The sequence below is a fragment of the Piliocolobus tephrosceles genome, chromosome 10 (genome assembly GCF_002776525.5).
Source record: "Piliocolobus tephrosceles isolate RC106 chromosome 10, ASM277652v3, whole genome shotgun sequence".
Taxonomy (NCBI): domain Eukaryota; kingdom Metazoa; phylum Chordata; class Mammalia; order Primates; family Cercopithecidae; genus Piliocolobus; species Piliocolobus tephrosceles.
The window spans coordinates 63,646,679-63,661,309 of NC_045443.1; the positions used below are offsets into that span (position 1 = coordinate 63,646,679).

General features: G+C 39.8%; 1 protein-coding gene and 1 pseudogene across 4 annotated transcripts in view; both read right to left on the bottom strand.

Moving 5' to 3' along the window:
• The window catches only part of GRIP1 (glutamate receptor interacting protein 1), a 325,602-nt gene that overhangs the window by 212,744 nt on the left and 98,227 nt on the right, over positions 1 to 14,631 (bottom strand). The window lies entirely within an intron of this gene.
• Positions 274 to 5,843, bottom strand: LOC111551231 (annotated as a pseudogene).

Sequence of the window (14,631 nt, forward strand, 5' to 3'; positions counted from 1 at the left end):
ACAAGTTTATTTCATGAAGATGGAAGATGTTGCATTTATGATGAACCATTACTGAATTATCTTGGTGCTGCCAAGCATTGGTTTAGGAATTTCTATTTATTTGATTTTTTTATGTTATTGCAAATGGTACTGCTTTTTAAATTTCCAATTATTCATTGTATAGAATTAAATACAATTGATTTTTAATTGTAAAAAAAAAGTCTCATATCCCTGAGATAGGAACCATTGCAATAAGAAGGGAATGAACAGGTTCTCCCAAGGGGAGAATGTTGCTTAATTATGCTTACTGCCCTGGCTATCGTTGTAAACTTCACATTTCCTAGCCCAATGCTTGGCAGCACCAAGATAATTCAGTAATGGTTCATCATAAACCCAACATCTTCCATCTTCATGAAATAAGCTTGTCTCCAGTTGAATTTCCTTCTCCTTCCTTTCTTGGGTTTCTTCTCTTTGTCTTTTCCAAGTTTGTGTTTTGCTTCAGTTGCTGCATCAATGTCTCTGATTTTTTTTTTAATACTTTAAGTTCTAGAGTACATGTGCACAACGTGCAGGTTTGTTACATATGTATACATATGCCATGTTTGTGTGCTGTACCCATTAACTCATCATTTACATTAGGTATTTCTCCTAATGCTATTCCTCCCCCCTCCACCCCACAACAGGCCCTGGTGTGTGATGTTCCCCACCCTGTGTCCAAATGTTCTTATTCTTCAATTCCCACCTATGAGTGAGAACATGCAGTGTTTGGTTTTCAGTCCTTGCAATAGTTTGCTCAGAATGATGGTTTCCAGCTTCATCCATGTCCCTACAAAGGACATGTACTTATCCTTTTTTATGGTTGCATAGTATTCCATGGTGTATATGTGCCACATTTTCTTAATCCAGTCTATTATTGATGGATATTTGGGTTGGTTCCAAGTCTTTGCTATTGTGAATAATGTTGCAATAAACATACATGTGCATGTGTCTTTATAGCAGCATGATTTATAACCCTTTGGGTACATACCCAGTAATGGGATAGCTGGGTCAAATGGAATTTCTAGTTCTAGATCCTTGAGGAATCGCCACACTGTCTTCCACAATGGTTAAAGTAGTTTACAGTCCCACCAACAGTGTAAAAGTGTTCCTATTTCTCCACATCCTCTCCAGTACCTGTTATTTCCTGACTTTTTAATGATCGCCATTCTAACTGGTGTGAGATGGTATCTCATTGTGGTTTTGATTTGCATTTCTCTGATGACCAGTGATGATGAGCATTTTTTCATGTGCCTGTTGGCTGCATAAATGTCTTCTTTTGAGAAGTGTCTGTTCAGATCCTTCGCCCACTTTTTGATGGGATTGTTTGATTTTTTCTTGTAAATTTGTTTAAGTTCTTTGTAGATTCTGGATATTCACCCTTTGTCAGATGGGTAGATTGCAAAAACGTTCTCCCATTCTGTAGGTTGCCTGTTCACTCTGATGGTAGTTTCTTTCGCTGTGCAGAAGCTTTTTAGTTTAATTAGATCCCATTTGTCTATTTTGGCTTTTGTTGCCATTGCTTTTGGTGTTTTTAGTCATGAAGTCCTTGCCCATGCCTATGTCCTGAACGGTATTGCCTAGGTTTTCTTCTAGAGTTTTTATGGTTTTAGGTCTAACATTTAAGTCTTTAATCCATCTTGAATTAATTTTTGTACAAGGTATAAGGAAGGGATCCAGTTTCAGCTTTCTACTTATGGCTAGCGAGTTTTCCCAGCACCATTTATTAAATAGGGAATCCTTTCCCCATTTCTTGTTTTTGTCAGGTTTGTCAAAGATCAGATGGTTGTAGATGTGTGGTATTATTTCTGAGGGCTCTGTTCTGTTCCATTGGTCTATATCACTGTTTTGGTACCAGTACCATGCTGTTTTGGTTACTGTAGCCTTGTAGTATAGTTTCAAGTCAGGTAGCATGATGCCTCCAGCTTTGTTCTTTTGGCTTAGGATTATCTTGGCAAATAATGTGGACTCTTTTTTGGTTCCATATGAACTTTAAAGTAGTTTTTTTCCAATTCTGTGAAGAAAGTCATTGGTAGCTTAATGGGGATGGCATTGAATCTATAAATTACCTTGGGCAGTATGGCCATTTTCATGATATTGATTCTTCCTATCCATGAGCATGGTATGTTCTTCCATTTGTTTGTATCCTCTTTTAGTTCATTGAGCAGTGGTTTGTAGTTCTCCTTGAAGAGGTCCTTCACATCCCTTTAAGTTGGATTCCTAGGTATTTTATTCTCGTTGAAGCAATTGTGAATGGGAATTCACTCATGATTTGGCTCTCTGTTATTGTTGTAGAGGAATGCTTGTAACTTTTGCACATTGATTTTGTATGCTGAGACTTTGCTGAAGTTGCTTATCAGCTTAAGGAGATTTTGGGCTGAGACAGTGGGGTTTTCTAAATATACAGTTATGTCATCTGCAAACAGGGACAATTTGACTTCCTCTTTTCCTAACTGATATCCTTTCTTTCTTTCTCCTGCCTGATTGCTCTGACCAGAACTTCCAACACTATGTTGAATAGGAGTGGTGAGAGAGGGCATCCCTCTCTTGTGCCAGTTTTCAAAGGGAATGCTTCCAGTTTTTGCCCATTCAGTATGATATTGGCTGTGGGTTTGTCATAAATAGCTCTTATTATTTTGAGATACGTCCCGTCAATATCTAGTTTCTTGAGAGTTTTTAGCATGAAGGGCTGTTGAATTTGTCAAAGGCCCTTTCTGCATCTATTGAGAGAATCATGTGTTTTTGTCTTTAGTTCTGTTTAAATGATGGAATATGTTTATTGATTTGCATATGTTGAACCAGCTTTGCATCCCAGGGATGAAACCAACTTGATCATGCTGGATTCGGTTTGCCAGTATTTTATTGAGGATCTTTGCATCGATGTTCATCAGAGATATTGGTCTAAAATTCTCTTTGTTTGTTGTGTCTCTGCCAGGCTTTGGTACAGGATGATGCTGATCTCATAAAATGAGTTAGGGAGGATTTCCTCTTTTTCTATTGATTGGAATAGTTTCAGAAGGAATGGTACCAGCTCCCTTTTGTACCTCTGGTAGAATTCTGCTGCGAGTCCATCTGGTCCTTGACTTTCTTTGGTTGGTAGGCTATTAATTATTGCCTCAGTTTCAGAGCCTGTTATTGGTCTATTCAGGGATTCAACTTCCTCCTAGTTTAGTCTTGGGAGGGTGTATGTGTCCAGGAATTTATCCATTTCTTCTAGATTTTCTAGCTTATTTGTGTAGAGATGTTTATAGTATTCTCTGATGGTAGTTTGTATTTCTGTGGGATCGGTGGTGATATCCCCTTTATCATTTTTTATTGCATCTATTTGATTCTTCTTTCTTTTCTTTATTAGTCTTGCTAGCCATCTATCAATTAAAAGCAGCTCCTGGATTCATTGATTTTTTAAACGGTTTTTTTTGTGTCTCTATCTCCTTCATTTCTGCTCTCATCTTAGTTATTTCTTGCCATTAGCTAGCTTTTGAATGTGTTTGCTCCTGCTTCTCTAGTTCTTTTAATTGTGATGTTAGGGTGTCAATTTTAGATATTTCCTGCTTTCTCTTGTGGGCATTTAATGTGATAAATTTCCCTCTACACACTGCTTTAAATGTGTCCCAGAGATTGTGGTATGTTGTATCTTTGTTCTCACTGATTTCAAAGAACATCTTTATTTCTGTCTTCATTATTTACCCCGTAGTCATCCAAAATTGACCACATAGTTGAAAGTAAAGCACTCTTCAGCAAATGTAAAAGAACAGAAATTATAACAAACTGTCTCTCAGACCACAGTCCAATCAAATTAGAACCCAGGATTAAGAAACTCACTCAAAACTGCACAACTACATGGCAACTGAATGTCTCTGATTCTTAAGTTGAAAGTGACATCCTTCTAAAGGCAGTGGGATTCATATTTTTTCTGATCTTTCAACTTCTTATCTTCTTGATTATAGACATCTTCTTGGTATCTAAAAAGACTGCATTTTCCCCTGTTGCATATTTTGCATACATTACACCATTCCATTCCCCTTCAATTGAGTAAAAGGCTTCTCATCATTTGGAGAAAAAAATCACAGTGGTAATTCTGTGCTTCCTTTCCCCATAGAAAGGTTCAGTGTGGAAGATGATATTTGCATTATCACCAGTTTTGGAATAATTAATATTGCTTCTCCTCCTAGTTCCATTTGGAGCACTGTGAGGATAGACCATCCTTAAACACTGGGGAATGTGAGGATGTAACATTTCTCATAATTTAAACACAAGACACAGGGCTTGTGGCCCCACCCTATGTTGTTTATCCCAAATGACATCCTAAGGAATTTTGATTAGGTCCAGATATCAGCAATGAATTGAATCTTTTTGATAAACACTCAGCATAAAAGGCTGAAGTAGGTAGATGATGGGAAATCTGTTCAGCCACAAATTTTACATTGTTTTTGGAAACCCAGGGAACTAGTCCTTCTAAAACTAGCCCTTTTTTCTCTTTGGTATCATTTGGTAATGTCCAGTGACACTGAAAGATCTTGCTAAAATGGCTTTTTGGTAATGGATTATTTCCTTCTTGCATGAATGGCTGAGAGGTACCATTTCATTTTCTGAACCATTCAATCCCTGGTCACCAATGTTCGCAAAAAGGTTGGATATACAAAACACGTCTACATATGCTTCTAAAAGAGATCCTCTTTCAAGCAAAAAATGTTGGAAGAACTACTTTAGTAAGATCTATACTAACCCTAACCTGTGACTAGAGGTGCGTGATAACGCTCTTATGCTCCTCCATGGACCCTTCCTTCTCCTCGTCAGCTCTCTCATCAGGTGAATCAAATGAGTCAGCATCACTTGTTCCATTGGATGTGAAAGAATTAAATAATTCTGTGCTATCTGGGCACTTTAGTCTGTTTTCCGCACTGCCATGTGTCAAGATTGAGGCAGATTCAGAAGAATCTATTAAGTGCTTTGGGGATGAGCCATGTTGATGACATTCATCAGCATTGTAGAATTCATCTTCACTGCTGGAATAAGAGAACTCTGGGACTGTATTTAGAGAAGCCATTGACATGGCTTGGAGAAGTTAAGACTGCTACTAGGTGGTGAACGGTCACTGCCTCTACTATTTGGTGTTGGAGTCTAATGGTGTCCCAAGGTAACTAGTACAGGTCCAACTGGTCAGGAAGATGAAGTCTGCTCTGCCTTATGCAGTTGAGTAGGTTCCGGAGGTGAGACAGTCTGGGAAGACATTGTGCTGATCACGGGTTCCAAGGGACTAGGTTGATACATTGCATCTACAAGATTAATAGTACTTATAATTCTATCTGTGTGCTTCTCAGCATTATTCTGGTCTTTAGCAATCTGCATCAACACAGTGCAGTGTTTAATTGATTCTACCATGCTATTTGCTTCTCTTTAAGAGTTTCAATTTTCTTTCTCTATTTATTATCTTTGCAGTTTTGAAGCTTGTGAACAAAAAACTTTAATTGTTCTATCGAGACTTGTAGGTAAGCATCAGCCTCTGGCGCGGTGGTTCATGCCTGTAATCCCAGCACTTTGGGAGGCTGAGGTGGTTGGATCACGAGGTCAGGAGTTCAAGACCAGCCTGGCCAAGATGGTCTCTACTAAAAATACAAAAATTAGCTGGATGTGGTGGCAGGCACCTGTAATCCCAGCTACTGGGGAGGTTGAGGCAGGAGAATTGCTTGAACCCAGGGGATAGAGTTTGCAGTGAGCTGAGATTGCACCACTGCACTCCAGCCTGGGTAACAAAGTAAGACTCCATCTGAAAAAAAAAAAAAAGAAAGTTTCCTGTCAAAGTTTTGGACACCAGGAGCAAATCCTGAATCCAAATCTCTGGAGGTGACAGGAAGGAGGCAAGTAAAGCGTGACATCTGAGCCCATAGCCTGGCCTTGGGCAGGCACCAGGGACTGTGGGACTCAGGGGTGGAGGTTGGCCCTCTCCCAGACCCTCAGGTTATACTCACCCCACAAGTGTTGGCCAAGAAAGTCATTTGCAAGACCCCCACACTGTGCCTCCAAGAGAAGGGGCTGGGGACTGCTTCTGAGCACCCCTTTTCCTTCCCCACTTGATTGGATCTTCATTTGGCAAGTTTTGATACTTCTGCTTCTTGAACTTATGGAAAAGTGTCAACAGAACATTTAAGACAACAGTATATATTCCTTCCTCAGGTTTATTTCAGGTTTTATTCATTTTCAGGTTTATTTCCTGAAACTTCAAGGAGTTATATTTATCCAATGATATCACCAGGAACTGTAACCAAGTTAAGTGCATGCACAGGCAATAATAATAATATTATGATTATCACATGTCTAAGAGCAACTACAAAATGCATCCCAGTTTCACAGTTGTTAAAATGTGTATGTTGGGGGGTAGTTTGTAGGCAATGTATGTATGTATGTATGTATGTATGTATTAGAGACAGGGTCTTACTCTGTCACCCAGCCTGCAGTGCACTGGTATGACCTAGCTCACTGCAACCTTGAATTCCTGGGCTCAAGTGATCCTCCAGCCTCAGCCTCCTGAGTAGCTGGGATTACTGGTGCATGCCACCATGCCTGGCTAATTTTTAAATTTTTTGTACAGATAGAGTCTTGTTATTTGCTCAGGTCAGTCTCAAACTCCTGGCCTCAAGTGATCCTCCTGACTCAGTCTCTGAAAGAGCTAGGATTAGAGGCATGAGCCACCACACCGGGCCTCAACTGAAATTCTTCCAGGGAAGATAGAGACCAAACGGGCATATCTCTAAGTCCTAGGTCCCATCTTCAGCTACACTAGTCAGTTTTTCCCTCTTATGCCTCCACATAAGATTTTGAAAAGAGGTTTCCACTGCTAAAAAAACAAGTGTGAACCCCTGTCAGGTGAGCGGTATGGCCATTTCCAGCTTTAGCATTCTGTACGTCTGTAATAATGCTGCACAGGCTAAGTGACTGAGTCTTTAATTTCTGGGACCTTAACTGGCACAGGCTTCTTCCAAAGTCTTGGGAAGCATCCTAGCAATGTATTCACAGCATCATATGGTTTTGTCAAATTCGAAAAATTATATTTTTGTATTTTTTTTCTTAAAGAGTCCCCTCCCCTCAAATTGTATAAACTTGAGGCGGCACAAAACCTAGATCTTCCTTTGATCATACAATTGTATATCCAGAGAGCACTTAAGTTGGCCAGAAGAGTCACATACATTTGATTCTCACAGAAACCCAGGATCCTACAAATGAAAAATCTGAAGCTTTTCAAGGTTAGACAACTTGCCTAAGGACAGGTATCAGGCAAATCCTTTTGCGAGGACTTAAAACTCTAACTTCAGTTCTCACTCCACATTCAGTCTTTCTGCACTATCACTTTGGTTAACATGGGTTGTGTTGGCTTGACCAGGTTGCCAAAGTGACTCTTATCAAAAAAGAGTTCTGAATTCTAATTAAAAGTTCTAAGACTATTTTTCTTTTATTTTGAATGTAAACATGAAACTGCAAAATCAATTGTAGCTCAAGTAGTCTGTGAAAGTCACTTTCACACAATGTGTAAAAGAATATTTACCGATTTGTATTGAGTAAACGACCTGCCAAACCCTCACTTGGGAGGCCACACCAGTTCCAGAGAATAACAACTTTGTATTAAAATTCCAGAGAAATATGCCTGCTGAGTATCTTTTTTGTTGTGTTTAATCTTTGTTAAGCTCAGTGATATATGCACATATAAGAACATATTTTTCTCATATCTGAAATCTGGATACATATTTCCTGAAAATGTATTACTACTCCTTTATTTTTTTCATTGCATATTTTCCTTTCACAGATTCATCATGTAGTCTGAATATAATACCCACTCTTGTTATCAAGCACAAACAGAAAGGAGGATAGTTTCCCTTCAAAAGCACAATGCCCTACTGATGCCTTTAAAAGTCATTAAAGAATATCTCACAAAGCCCATGAGAGCATTACAGTAATTGCTTCCCTTACCTAGGTGAAAAAGGACATATCTGTCAAATAGAAAAGTGCAGAAGCAATTAACACCTTAATACTCTACTGGGAAATTGCCTGAATTAAAGAAATAACAGAGATGCTGCATGGTTATTGTATTTCTAATGTTTAGTTACTAACATGACTATCCTCAGTCATTTCCATTTACTTTCCCCAGCACAACAGGGCTCGGAGTCAGGTATGGGCACGGCAGAGGGTGTATTTGGGTGTTTGCATATCAGGCACATATGGTTCTTCAGTCACATGTTTCAGAGGGCTGAATGCAGAAGTAGGGCTGGCGTATGCACTTATGAAATCAATATGTAGGGATACATATGTTTTAAATCAACTTTTCAGGCATAAAAAACCCCACACTTCTGGATTCTGTGCTGCCTCCCATGGAACTGCCTTATCAGTCCTCTTCCAGGACTGGGGTACTCAACAGAGAGTTTATATTTACCAGGCCTTCCACAGAAACAGCGGAGGCACATGAACGAACTGAGAGTGAATCAAACAGGTAAAAACCCTCATATATCAGCAGCAAGATCTAGAAAGAGCCTAGCAGTCCAATTCATTATCTCTCCCTTTTCCAGGAGATGTTAGATGGTATTTATTGAGTACAGTCTAGGCACACCTATCTGGTTAGAATTTTGAGAGACACTGTAAAAGTAAACAGGGCCTGGGTCCCTTTTCCTTAGGAAGAAACAAACCTGTAGATTGTAGTAAAGGTAAAGTGTATTTCCTTCCTCCCACCCCACCCCCAAGCATGACTACTCTATGAGGGAACAGGGCAACTCTCAAGAATTCTCAGAGAAAATCATATGGGATGTTCTAGTTTCCATTTTTACACAGGTGAAATCAGACAAAAGTGAAAAAAGACAGTATGCAAAAAGAAAGTAGCAATGAACTCAGGACAGTGCTGAAGGAGGAGGGGGCAGCTGGTTCACCTTGTCTGGTGACAGAATAATCTCAGGTGACCTTCAGGAGCTATCTGGCTCAACACCTATTTCCATTTGGTTTTCTTTGCTAGATGTCTACGGTCTCCACCCAGTAACGGTCTGGATACCCCAGTGTGAGAAACTAATCCTCTCAGAAAGTCACCTATGCCTTCTTCAGACAGCTTCCATGGATAATACCTCACATTTATTAAGAACTTTGTATGTAGTAGGCTTGACTTGGTATGCATGGAGGACGGTGTCTATGGCAGTTCTCTGTGATCCCTAACTCCTGATGTTCACCACCTTTAGATGTCTTCTTCCCTTGAGTGTGGGCATGACCTGTGGCTTATCTCTAACCAGCAGATATGGCGAAGCTTCCGGATGCATGTTGTTATATATATGCTGAATATGCACATAAGACAGTAGCACCCATCATGCTTACAGTCTTGTCTCCCTTGTGGGCTCTGAGGCTGGGGCTGAAGGCAGCCTCTGGGGCTGACAGCCAGCAAGAAACCAAAGCCCTGAATTGAATTCTGCCAACAACCTGGGCGAGCCTGGGAGTAGATCCTCCCTGAGTCAAGACTCAGTCGAGACTGCTATTCTATTTGACACCTTTATTGTAGCTTTGTGGGACCCTAAAAAGGACCAGATAAGCCGTGCCTAGAATCCTGACCCACAGAAACCGTCGGATAATAAACGTGTATTGTTTTAAGCTGCTAAATTTGTAGTAATATTGTTACACGGTGATAAATAACTAATGTTAATGCTTTATGTGTATTAACTCATATAATCCTCATTACACTCTCATTTCACACAATGGGAAAACTGAAGCATGAAACTGAAGCAACCAGCTTAATTCCACACAGTAGTAGGTGGCAGGGCCAGCAATCAAATGAGGCAGGCTAGCTCCAGAGCCTGCGTCCCTAACCAGGCAGGTGTGCTGCCTTTCTGTGCTTAGAAAGTTCTACCTTAAGCTGCTTCCAAATCTGATTCCCTATAGCTTGCCCTCATAGCACGAATCAAACATCCAAACACAGGTGCTAGTCAGAGAAACTGAAAGAAGCAAGCTGTGCAGGACACACATGTACAGGCTACAGATGTGAAACAGGGTGAAGAGCAACAAGTGCTGCCTCCCAGTATTCACCAGCCAGACAAGATGCATCTGTGTTTAGATGGTGACTGCTGAGAGGGTGTCAGGCTGGTTGGTGCCCTCTGGCCTATGAGTTCTAGTTCTGCCTCTAAGATCATGAAAGACATGATAATCTCTTTTCCATATGAGTTGAAATATTTCAAACTATTGATCTTTTCCCCCCCCCAAATCCTCTATTTTCTCTTACTGACATAAATAGTGAGTTGTTTTTGGTGTTCTCTTTTGCAAATGGTCTTCTTGACACATGCAGAAATATTAATATGGTTGTTAGCTCTACGTGCTTTCAGCTGGCAGAGATGCCTCATCTTCTTCCTCATCAGCAGGGCAAGGTCAGGGATGCCCTCCACCCACCCAAGATATGGTTCTGATAGGTAGCTTCAATTCACCAATATTCTTTCCTGTCATTATAGCAGTTTAAAAAAATTATCCAGGTAATAAACAAATGTGTTTTAGTATAAGATTCCAATGAGACAGAAGGATTTGGGCAAAGCCTGAGGGCACTCCTCTGCACTCTCCTTCTACTCCTCCCATCTCAGAGGAAGCTACTGTTAAAATTTGTGCCAACTTTTCGCTCTCTCTTTTAAAACACTAACATTTCACTTAAATTGGATTGAGCAACACGAAATGACTTGCTGTTTCCCAACATACCAGTATGTCTTGGAGATCTTTTCATGACATGGCCTATAGGTCTACCTCATACTTTTAACAGTCTTGTAAACCTTCCTAGAATAATGACATCCTAATTTGTTTGACCATTCCTCTATTGATAGATATTTTCAGTTGCTTACAATATTTGATTAACATACTTCAACATGCATCTCTGTACAGACTGACTTGCTGTTATATTTTATACCCAGTCCTGCCCACTTTCATGGTCAACTCCACTCTACTTGTCCTCTTGCAGCTGACTGAAGGAACTCTCTGTTCCCACTTTTCTTTTCCTTTTTTTTCTTTCCTTTTTAAATTTTTTTTAGACGGAGTCTCGCTCTGTCGCCACCCAGGCTGGAGTGCAGTGGTGTGATTTTGGCTCACAGCAATCTCCGCCTTCTGGATTCAAGCGATTCTTGTGCCTTATCCTCCTGAATAGCTGGGATTACAGGCACGAGCCACCATGCCCAGCTATTTTTTTTTTTTCTATTTTTAGTAGAGATGGGATTTCACCATGTTGGCCAGAATCATCCCGAACTTCTGACCTCAGGCGATCTGCCCGCCTTAGCCTCTGAAAGTGTTGGGATTACAGGCATTAGCCACTGTGCCCAGCCTCCATTCCCACTTTTCAACAGTGAATCAGAGTTGGGAGAGGTCCCTTCCTATTCCTGGTGCCACCCTCTTCCAAACTAACTGACATTCTCCCTCAGAGGCAGTGACTGATGATAACAGTGGTTGTCAAGTCTACTTATATATTTTTTTGAAGCACTCCTTTATCAGATTGGGATGATTCTAAAAATCACCACATTTTATGAGTAGCAAGTACAGTTACATCTTCATGCACAGGTGTGAGTATTATTATAAGATATATTCCCAGAAATGTTTGGAAAAACATACATTTTTAAACATTTTTATTGATGATACCACTGTGTCTTCCAAAAAGTTTATATTCCTATGAACAATTATAAGTGTTTATTTTTTGGTATCCTAGATAATACTTGAAATAATCAGCATTTTAAAGATTTGCCACTTTATTTATTTTAAACTCTTTCTTTCCTTCATTCCTTGTGTCTGAAGAGGAGAAGAAGAGCTCTTGCCACTATAATGGCAACCACCTTCATTTAGCCTCCTAGAAAGAAAAGATCCTGGATAGGCTTTATTAGCTTATAGGCAACGTTATCCTGCAAGAATGGTAGCTAAAAGGTATTCAGGACAACTAGAAAATTTTTCCAAGTTCTGTAGTCCCAAACAAAAAGCACACAGGCAAGAAGTCTCTGCTTGTAGAAGTTGGTATAAAGTTACTTTTAGCATTTAGCTGAAATACGGAGCTACTCAATTCCAACGTAGTATCTCCAGTGGCTTCAAAGGAGAAAAATCTTAAAGTAAAAAGGATTGACTTTAAGGTTAAAAGAAAATGTATGCCAAAGGTAGGCAAAATGATATTAAAAGAATGCCCTAGATGTTTAGAATATATTCAAGTTTCTAGAGTCAGATAAAGTTAGGCCAGATAATTAAAATAATGTATAAATGTGACTGTGAAATGCAGATAAAAAATCAAAGATACGTGGAAAGACTGGAATGAGCAAGCACCTCAATTTCTATATTGAAGGATGCTAGAAATCTTAGACCTCTGAGATATGTCCTGGTAACATTTTAGAAAGGATTATTATACCACTGAAGAATAAGGAAGGTAAACCACCACCATATAGAAAGATAATACATACTAGGTATGATATTTTAGTATTTCAGTGGGACTTTTAGAAAGATCTCTCAGAATAACCTGCAGATGGATGGACTATCATGAACTGAGTGAAAATGATACCCAAAGCCCATAAATCAGCATGCGTGGGTAAAAGGCAAGATCTCTGCCAGGGATGCTGCAGAGCTCTGTCCTTGGCATTACTATGTTCAAAATTCTTAACACTATTTGATACTTATCAAATTTGTAGCTAATTCATTGCTAAGAAGAGTAGTAGATATATGTGATGATCAGGAATAGAGACTATTTCACCAAGTTGGAAAAAGAGGCTGACTCACTCGAGAGCTGTGTACATAACTGAAAGAAGACAGCCTTTGAATTAAGGGGATTCTAAACTCAAATATCAGCCCCGTTGTTGGGTAGACCTGGACAAGTTACCTTAGCCTCTGTGAGCCTTAACTTCTGCATCCACAAAAGAGGGATAACACCTCTGTTTTTTAAATAAATAAGACCAACATGACTTTTGGTACATAACAGATGCTCACTAGTAAGTACTCTTCCTCCTCTCCTCTTCTCAAACATTACTGGCTGAATAGAAGAGAAATAAATGTGCAGACAACTGAATGAAGGGTACAGAGTTGCACAGAATTACACAGAGTCCTACCCCTCAAGGGAGGAAACCTAGCTCTTAAGGGCAATTCATAAGAATAAGACCTATATGTTTTAGTTGATGGCAAGTTCAATATAAACAAACATCATTATTTCATTTAAAAATACAATAATAATCTGCATTGAGAATTACATCCAGATCAGGGGAGCTAATGGTTTTCTTGAACTCTGTTCTTTTCAGACCAACAGCATGGTAAAGTGTCTAGTTTTGACTGCTCCATGCTAAAGACCATTGACAAACTAAAGAAAGACTAGCAGGATATGGAAAACCCAAGGAAGGAACATATTTTATCTGGTTTAAACAACAACAGCAACTCAAGGAAGAGATGATAGATATATTCAAGTATCTGAATGACTGACTTTGGGGAAGTTCAGAAAGATTAGAAGAGCCAGTGGGTTCACGATAAGAAACTTCAGTCCATCAGGATAAGGAATGCTCAAGAGAGATGTAAAAAAGCAGGGGTTACTTTGTAAGATAGTAAGTTTCCTGTGTCTAAAAATGTTGAAGCAGAAGAAAGTAGATGTGGAGTTTCCAAAAGTGAAAGTAGAACACAAAGGGGAAATATGTGTATGTGATGCATGCACATATTTTTTTAGGTGTTTATTAGAGAAAGATCAGTAAGAGCACTGCGAGTTCCACTCTATCATTCTATTTCATCATTGTGTAAGGGTTGATTTATAATATTGATGAGATTCTAAGGCAGGTGATGAAAGGAGACTCTTTAATTTGACAAACATGGGCTGCACCCTGCTATGAACCCTACTGGGCAAAACTTTGTGGGAGAATTTTTAATAAAGATGCATTTTCAGCTGGGTGCAGTGGCTCACGCCTGTAATTCCAGTACTTTGGGACGCTGAGATGGGAGGATTGCTTGAGCACAGGAATTCAAGACCATCCTGGGCAACATGGCAAGACTCTGTACCTACAAAACATTTTTTAAAAAATTAGCTAGGCATAGTGGCATGTGCCTGTGGTATCTGCTACTCAGGTGCTGAAGTGAGAGGATGACTTGAGCCCAGGAGGTCAAGACTGTAGTCAGCCATGATCGTGCCACTGCACACCAGCCTGGCTGACAGAGCAAGACCCTGCTTCAAAACCAACCAACCAATCAACAAAACAAACAAACATTTTCTTGAATTTAAGGGACTATAACCTTAAATTAAATGTAAGTCTACAATCCAGGAAAACAATTGCAGAGCAACTTGAAACAGGATGAGTGAAACTGCTGAAAGCTTCAATAAAAATATAAAATATTCTGGGTCGGGCATGGTGGCTCATGCCTGTAATCCCAGCATTTTGGGAAGCCGAGGTAGGCGGATCAAGCAAAGTCAGGATTTCAAGACCAGACTCACCAATATGGCGAAATCCTGTTTTTCTTTTCTTTTTTAAACACATTTTGCAAAAATACAAAATTAGCCAGGCATGGTGGCACATCTCTGTAATCCCAGCCACTCGGGAGGCTGAGGCGGGAGAATCATTTGAACCCAGGAGGCAGAGGTTGCAATGAGCTGAGGTCACGCCATTGCACTCCAGCTGGGGAAACAAATAA